This window comes from Cucurbita maxima, unplaced genomic scaffold (assembly GCF_002738345.1).
Source record: "Cucurbita maxima cultivar Rimu unplaced genomic scaffold, Cmax_1.0 Cma_Scf00101, whole genome shotgun sequence".
Lineage (NCBI taxonomy): Eukaryota > Viridiplantae > Streptophyta > Magnoliopsida > Cucurbitales > Cucurbitaceae > Cucurbita > Cucurbita maxima.
This window is the reverse complement of record NW_019272117.1, coordinates 20,221-28,848: the sequence shown is the minus strand read 5'-3', so window position 1 is coordinate 28,848 and position 8,628 is coordinate 20,221. Positions and strand designations below refer to the sequence as shown.

Genomic DNA, 8,628 nt, shown 5'->3' with positions numbered 1-8,628 from the left:
CCTAACAAGCGGCGAAAACCTCTCTCTAATAGGTGCATTTTAAAACTGTGAGGTTGAAGACAATACCTAATGGGAAAAAATGGACAATGTCTACTAACAGTGCGCTTGGACTTTTACGAATGATATTCGAGCAAGTCACCAGCAATGCGCGAGTGAGAACGCTTGGCCCTAAAAAAGGGTGGATTTTGAGATCCCACATCGATTGGAGAGGTGAAGAAACATTTCACGCTTGGCCCTAAAAAAGGGTGGATTTTGAGATCCCACATCGATTGGAGAGGTGAAGAAACATTTCTTACAAGGGTCTGAAAACCTCTCCTTAAAGATGCAGTTTAAAACCATGAGAGTGACCGCGATACGTGAAGAATGAAAAGCAGACAATATCAACTAATAGTTGTCTTGGATAATAACAAATGAGTGGCTGGAATGACTCAGTTGGTTAGAGAGTGTGACCCTTGATTATAACAAAAATCATGTTTTGACAATTTTAAAAAGTATTATAGTGTGGCACGGAGTCAACTAACTATATCTATATCCAAGACCCAAAACCCATCATCACTCACAACAATAGTTGATTGTATCTACTTTGGCTCGCATTTTGCCTCACAATAACAATTGATGTTAGAAGTGGGATTTGAGAACCCACACCCTCTTACGATGACCAAAACTTGAGTCTGGCGCCTTAGACCACTCGGCCATCCTAACTGCTAATGATCTATTCTAAGATTGGTTTGAGAGGGAAGATTAGCATACCGTATATGAGTGAAAATGTCTCCATAGTAGATGCGTTTTAAAATTGTGAGGTTGACAATGATACGTCACAGATTAGAATAGATAATATCTACTAACTGTTTGAGAGATGAACGAAACAATCCTAACAAGTGGCGAATGGTTTGAGAGGGGAGTTTAGCATACCGTATATGAGTGAAAATGTCTCCAGAGTAGACGCGTTTTAAAATTGTGAGGCTGACAATGATACGTCATAGATTAGAATAGATAATATCTACTAACTGTTTGAGAGATGAACGAAAGAATCCTAACAAGCGGCGAAAACCTTTCTCTAATAGGCGCATTTAAAACTGTGAGGCTGATGACAATACCTAATGGGATAAAATGGACAATGTCTGCTAGCAATGCGCTAGGACTTTTACGAATGATATCCGAGCTAGTCACTGGCGATGCGAGAGTGAGGACGCTTGACCCTCAAAAGGGGTGGATTGTGAGATCCCATGTCGATTGAAGAGGTGAAGAAACAGTTCTTACACCTCTCCTTACATGATGCAGTTTAAAACGGTGGATTGTGAGATCCCATGTCGATTGGAGAGGTGAAGAAACAGTTCCTACAAGGGTTTGAAAATCTCTCCTTACATGATGCAGTTTAAAACCATGAGGGTGACTAAAGAACATTAGCAAATAATACCCTAAACTCGTACTGGCACAGAGTCAACTAACTATATCTATTATCCATGTTGCGCTTTCGACCCAAAACCCATCACATCCACTCCCAACAATAGTTGATTGTATCCACTTTGGCTCACATTTTGCCTCACAATAACAATTGATGTTAGAAGTGGGATTTGAACCCACGCACTTTTTTGAGGACCAAAACTTGAGTCTAGCGCCTTAGACCACTCAGTCATCCTAACTCCTAATGATGTATTCTTGAATTGGTTTGAGAGGGGAGTTTAGCATTCCGTATATGAGTGTGAAAATGTCTCCATAGTAGACGCGTTTTAAAACTGTGAGGCTGACAACGATACATCACAGATTCGAATAGATAATATCTACTAACTGTTTGAGAGACGAACAAAACAATCCTAACAAGCGGCGAAAACCTCTCTTTAATAGGCGCGTTTTAAAACTGCGAGGCTGACGACAATACCTAATGGGATAAAATGGACAATGTCTGATAGCAATGCGCTAGGACTTTTACGAATGATATCCGAGCTAGTCACCGGCGATGTGTGAGTTAGGACGCTTGACCCTCAAAAGGGGTGGATTGTGAGATCCCATGTCGATTGGAGAGGTGAAGAAACATTTCTTACAAGGGTTTGAAAACCTCTCCTTACAAGATGCAGTTTAAAACCATGAGGGTGACTGTGATACGAAAAGAACAATAGCAGATAATATCAACTAATGGTGGTCTTGGGTAATAACATATGAGTGGCTAGAATGGCCTAGTTTGTTAGAGCGTGTGGCCCTTAATTATAAGTGAGAGGTTCAAGCTCACTTTCTTGCAATTCAAATGAAGCATACCATAATTATAATGGATTTTGGTGCTTCTCTCTAGTAAATATTTTCAATAAACTTCGGTTTGTGACGTGGCGTGTAAGATAACTAAACTCGTACTTATATGTTCTCAAAAACAATGTTTAAAAGCATTATAGCGTGGCACGGAGTCAACTAACTATATCTAATATCCAAGCTACTTTCGACCCAAAACCCATCATATCACTCTCAACAACAATAGTTGATTGTATCCACTTTGGCTCACATTTGGCCTCACAATAAAAATTGATGTTAGAAGTGGGATTTGAACCCACGCCCTCTTACGAGGACCAGAACTTGAGTCTGGCGCCTTAGACCACTCGGCCATCCTAACTACTAATGATGTATTCTTGGTTTGGTTTGAGAGGGGAGTTTAGCATTCCGTATATGAGTGTGAAAATGTCTCCATAGTAGACGCGTTTTAAAACTGTGAGACTGACAACGATACGTCACAGATTAGAATAGATAATATCTACTAACTGTTTGAGAGACGAACGAAACAATCCTAACAAGGGGCAAAAACCTCTCTCTAATAGGCATTTAAAACTGTGAGGCTGACGACAATATCTAATGGGATAAAATGGACAATGTCTGCTAGCAATGCGCTAGGACTTTTAAGAATGATAGCCGAGCTAGTCACCGGCGATGCGCAACTGAGGACGCTTGGCTCTCAAAAGGGGTGGATTGTGAGATCGTATGTCGATTAGAGAGGTGAAGAAACATTTCTTACAAGGGTTTGAAAACCTCTCCTTACATGATGCAGTTTAAAACCATGAGGGTGACTGGGATACGTAAAGAACAATAGCAGATAATATCAACTAATGGTGGTCTTGGGTAATAAACAATGAGTGGTTGGAATGGCTCAGTTGGTGAGAGCGTGTATAAGGCTTGAGGTTCAAGCTCTCTTTCTTGCAATGCAAATGAAGCATACCATTATTATAATGGGTTTTGGTGCTTCGCTCCAGTAAATATTTTCAATCAACTTCGGTTTGTGACGTGGCATGTAAGATAACTAAACTCGTACTTACAGATATTCTCAAAAATCATGTTTTGACAATTTTTAAAAGCATTATAGCGTGGCATGGAGTCAACTAACTATATCTAATATCCAAGCTACTTTCGACCCAAAACCCATCAATATCACGCTCACAACAATAGTTGATAGTATCCACTTTGGCTCGCATGTTGCCTCTCAATTACAATTGATGTTAGAAGTGGGATTTGAACCCACGCCCTCTTACGAGGACCAGAACTTGAGTCTGGCGCCTTAGACCACTCGGCCATCCTAACTACTAATGATGTATTCTTGGATTGGTTTGAGAGGAGAGTTTAGCATTCCGTATATGAGTGTGAAAATGTCTCCATAGTACAATACCTAAAGGGATAAAATGAACAATATCTTCTAGCAATGCGCTAGGACTTTTACGAATGATAGCCGAGCTAGTCACCGGCGATGCGCGAGTGAGTACGCTTGGCCCTCAAAAGGGGTGGATTGTGAGATCCCATGTCGATTAGAGAGGAAAACCTCTCCTTACATGATGCAGTTTAAAACCATGAGGGTGACTGCGATACGTAAAGAACAATAGCAGATAATATCAACTAATGGTGGTCTTGGGTAATAAACAATGAGTGGTTGGAATGGCTCAGTTGGTGAGAGCGTGTATAAGGCTTGAGGTTCAAGCTCTCTTTCTTGCAATGGAAATGAAGCATACCATTATTATAATGGGTGTTGGTGCTTCTCTCTAGTATATATATTTTCAATCAACTTCGGTTTGTGACGTGGCATGTAAGATAACTAAACTCGTACTTACATATGTTCTAAAAAACAATGTTTAAAAGCATTATATAGCGTGGCACGGAGTCAACTAACTATATCTAATATCCAAGCTACTTTCGACCCAAAACCCATCAATATCACGCTCACAACAATAGTTGATAGTATCCACTTTGGCTCGCATGTTGCCTCTCAATTACAATTGATGTTAGAAGTGGGATTTGAACCCACGCCCTCTTACGAGGACCAGAACTTGAGTCTGGCGCCTTAGACCACTCGGCCATCCTAACTACTAATGATGTATTCTTGGATTGGTTTGAGAGGAGAGTTTAGCATTCCGTATATGAGTGTGAAAATGTCTCCATAGTACAATACCTAAAGGGATAAAATGAACAATATCTTCTAGCAATGCGCTAGGACTTTTACGAATGATAGCCGAGCTAGTCACCGGCGATGCGCGAGTGAGTACGCTTGGCCCTCAAAAGGGGTGGATTGTGAGATCCCATGTCGATTAGAGAGGAAAACCTCTCCTTACATGATGCAGTTTAAAACCATGAGGGTGACTGCGATACGTAAAGAACAATAGCAGATAATATCAACTAATGGTGGTCTTGGGTAATAAACAATGAGTGGTTGGAATGGCTCAGTTGGTGAGAGCGTGTATAAGGCTTGAGGTTCAAGCTCTCTTTCTTGCAATGGAAATGAAGCATACCATTATTATAATGGGTGTTGGTGCTTCTCTCTAGTATATATATTTTCAATCAACTTCGGTTTGTGACGTGGCATGTAAGATAACTAAACTCGTACTTACATATGTTCTAAAAAACAATGTTTAAAAGCATTATATAGCGTGGCACGGAGTCAACTAACTATATCTAATATCCAAGCTACTTTCGACCCAAAACCCATCAATATCACGCTCACAACAATAGTTGATAGTATCCACTTTGGCTCGCATGTTGCCTCTCAATTACAATTGATGTTAGAAGTGGGATTTGAACCCACGCCCTCTTACGAGGACCAGAACTTGAGTCTGGCGCCTTAGACCACTCGGCCATCCTAACTACTAATGATGTATTCTTGGATTGGTTTGAGAGAAGAGTTTAGCATTCCGTATATGAGTGTGAAAATGTCTCCATAGTAGACGCGTTTTAAAACTGTGAGGCTGACAACGATACGTCACAAATTAGAATAGATAATATCTACTAACTGTTTGAGAGACGAACGAAACAATCCTAACAAGCGGCGAAAACCTCTCTCTAATAGGCGCATTTAAAACTGTGAGGCTGACGACAATACTTAATGGGATAAAATGGACAATGTCTGCTAGCAATGTGCTAGGACTTTTATGAATGATATCCGAGCTAGTCACCGGCGATGCGCGAGTGAGTACGCTTGGCCCTCAAAAGGGGTGGATTGTGAGATCCCTTGTCGATTGGAGAGGTGAAGAAACATTTCTTACAAGGGTTTGAAAACCTCTCCTTACATGATGCAGTTTAAAACCATGAGGGTGACTGCGATACGTAAAGAACAATAGCAGATAATATCAACTAATGGTGGTCTTGGGTAATAACAAATGAGTGGTTGGAATGGCTCACTTGGTTAGAGCGTGTGGCCCTTAATTATATTGGGTTTTGGTGCTTTCTCGAGTAAATATTTTCAATCAACTTCGATTTGTGACGTGGTGTGTGAGATAACTAAACTCGTACTTACATATGTTCTAAAAAACAATGTTTAAAAGCATTATATAGCGTGGCACGGAGTCAACTAACTATATCTAATATCCAAGCTACTTTCTCGACCCAAAACCCATCATATCACCTCTCAACAACAATAGTTGATTGTATCCACTTTGGCTCGCATTTTGCCTCACAATAACAATTGATGTTAGAAGTGGGATTTAAACCCACGCCTTTTACGAGTACCAGAACTTGAGTCTAGCGTCTTAGACCACTCGGCCATCCTAACTACTAATGATGTATTCTTGGATTGGTTTGAGAGGGGAGTTTAACATTCCGTATATGAGTGTGAAAATGTCTCCATAGTAGACGCGTTTTAAAACTGTGAGGCTGACAACGATACGTCACATATTATAATAGATAATATCTACTAACTGTTTGAGAGACGAACGAAACAATCCTAACAAGCGGCGAAAACCTCTCTCTAATAGGCGCGTTTTAAAACTGTGAGGCTGACGACAATACCTAATGGGATAAAATGGAGAATGTCGGCTAACAATGCACTAGGACTTTTACGAATGATAGCCGAGCTAGTCACCGGCGATGCGCAACTAAGGACGCTTGGCCGTCAAAAGGGGTGGATTGTGAGATCCCATGTCGATTGGAGAGGTGAAGAAACATTTCTTACAAGGGTTTGAAAACCTCTCCTTACATGATGCAGTTTAAAACCATGAGGGTGACTGCAATACGTAAAGAACAATAGCAGATAATATCAACTAATGGTGGTCTTGGGTAATAACAAATGAGTGGCTGGAATGGCTCAGTTGCTTAGTGTGTGTGGCTCTTAACCACAAGGTTAGAGGTTCAAGCCCTCCTTTTCTAGTGTGATGTGAATGAAGCATACCATTATTATAATGGGTGTTGGTGCTTCTCTCTAGTATATATATTTTCAATCAACTTCGGTTTGTGATGTGTAAGATAACTAACTCGTACTTACAAATATTCTCAAAAATCATGTTTTGACACTTTTAAAAAGCACTAGCGTGTGGCGTGAGTCAACTAGTATCAATGTTGCTTTTGACCAAAGCCCACCACAGCGAGTAATAGATTCTATCCACTTTGGCTCGTATTTTTCCTCACAATAACATGAGATATCAAAATTGGTATTTGAACCCACGCCGCCCCCTCTTACGAGGACCAAAACTTGAGTCTAGCAACTTAGACCACTCGACCATCCTAACTACTAATGATGTATTGCCGATTGATTTGAGAGGGGAGTTTAGCATTCCGTATATGAGTGTGTAAATGTCTCCATAGAAGACGCAACTGTGAGGCTAATGATAATATCTACTAACTGTTTGAGAGACGAACGAAACAATCCTAACAAGCGGCAAAAACCTCTTCTTAGATGAATGGTGATCATGGATTGTAACAAATGAGTGGCTAGAATGTTTTGACACGAAACAACGGTAGTAGTAGATTTTATCCAGTTTGGCTCGCATTTTTCCTCACAATAACATGAGAGGTTAGAAGTGGTATTTGAACCCACACCCTCCTACGAGGACTCGAACTTGAGCCTGGCGCCTTAGACCACTCGCCCATCCTAACTACTAATGATTGGTTGGAGTAGCTCATTTTGTTAGAGTGTGTGGCTGTTAACCACAAGGTCGGAGGTTCAAGCCCTCCTTCTAGTGATGTGAATGAAGCATACCTTATTATATTAGGTGTTGGTGCTTCTCTCTAGTATATATTTTCAATCAACTCCGGTTTATGACGTGGCGTGTAAGAGAACTAACTCGAACTTACAAATATCCACCATGGTAGGAAGTCCTTATCATTTTTTATAAATAATGATGCTTTCGTCCCAAAGCCCACAACGGTAGTAGATTTTATCCACTTTGGCTCGCGTTTTATCCACACTGACGTCGTGTTTTTTTTAGTGTGTTTGTATGTGCTCAATTGTGAGGGCGAGATTGTAAGGGAGTAATACATTGATTCAAGAGTGTTGAGTGTTAAACACGAGTGAACTACATTTACGAGTGAACACACTTGAGGGATGAGGGAGTGCTTGTGAGGTCTTTTTTTTTTTCAACTTTCTTTTGTAGCATGGAAAATCCAGACGACAATCTTAACATTGCTGATGCACGATTGAGAGAAGCACAACAACGAACCATGGAAAGACTAATTCGAGGAATAGAAGAGTTGACCAATTGAATAGGCAGATTGGAGATTCAAAATCAAGCTCGAGAGAGGATTCCATTGCCTGCCCAATCTACGGATCAATATGAGGAAGACAATTCTGATCAACACGAGGATAATCCACATGCGGTTGGTCGTGGCTTGATGCGAGGGATAGGCCGTGGAAGAAGGTATCATAATTTACCACAACAAGTTCTTTATGATTGATAGAATTGATCGTAACGTGGGGAGCATGAAATTAAAACTCCCAAGTTTTATGGAAAAACCGATCCAGAGGAGTACCTTGAATGGGAGAAAACGGTGTAGTTGGTGTTCAACTGTCATAATTTTAGTGATGAAAAGAAGGTACTGTTATGCATTGCTCAATTCAAATAATATGCTCATATTTGGTAGGATAAATTGATGTCAAGTAGGAGAAGAAATCTTGAAGCAACCAATTGATTCATGGTACAAGTTCAAAGAGTCCATGCGGAAGCATTTTGTTACACATTATTTTTAACGAGACATGGCGCAAAAGCTTCAAGCATTGAAACAAGGACGCAAATCTATGGAGGATTATTACACGGAGATGGATACATTGATGGATCGACTTGATCTCGATGAGAACATGGAGACTCTCATGGCGCGGTTTCTTAATGGGTTAAACATAGAGATTGCAGACAAGACTTATTTACAGACTTATTCTAATATCGAGGAGTTGTTGCACACTGT

The 8,628-nt window shown here is 40.5% G+C and overlaps 4 non-coding genes across 4 annotated transcripts; all 4 read right to left on the bottom strand.

Moving 5' to 3' along the window:
- Positions 1 to 2,515: 2,515 nt before the first annotated feature.
- Positions 2,516 to 2,599, bottom strand: TRNAL-CAA. The gene has a single exon. It is a non-coding gene; the product is annotated as a tRNA-Leu (tRNA).
- An 872-nt stretch (positions 2,600 to 3,471) lies between these two features.
- Positions 3,472 to 3,555, bottom strand: TRNAL-CAA. Its single transcript has one exon. It is a non-coding gene; the product is annotated as a tRNA-Leu (tRNA).
- Positions 3,556 to 4,245: 690 nt separating this feature from the next.
- TRNAL-CAA lies at positions 4,246 to 4,329 on the bottom strand. The gene has a single exon. It is a non-coding gene; the product is annotated as a tRNA-Leu (tRNA).
- A 690-nt stretch (positions 4,330 to 5,019) lies between these two features.
- TRNAL-CAA lies at positions 5,020 to 5,103 on the bottom strand. The gene has a single exon. It is a non-coding gene; the product is annotated as a tRNA-Leu (tRNA).
- Between the last annotated feature and the right edge of the window lie 3,525 nt (positions 5,104 to 8,628).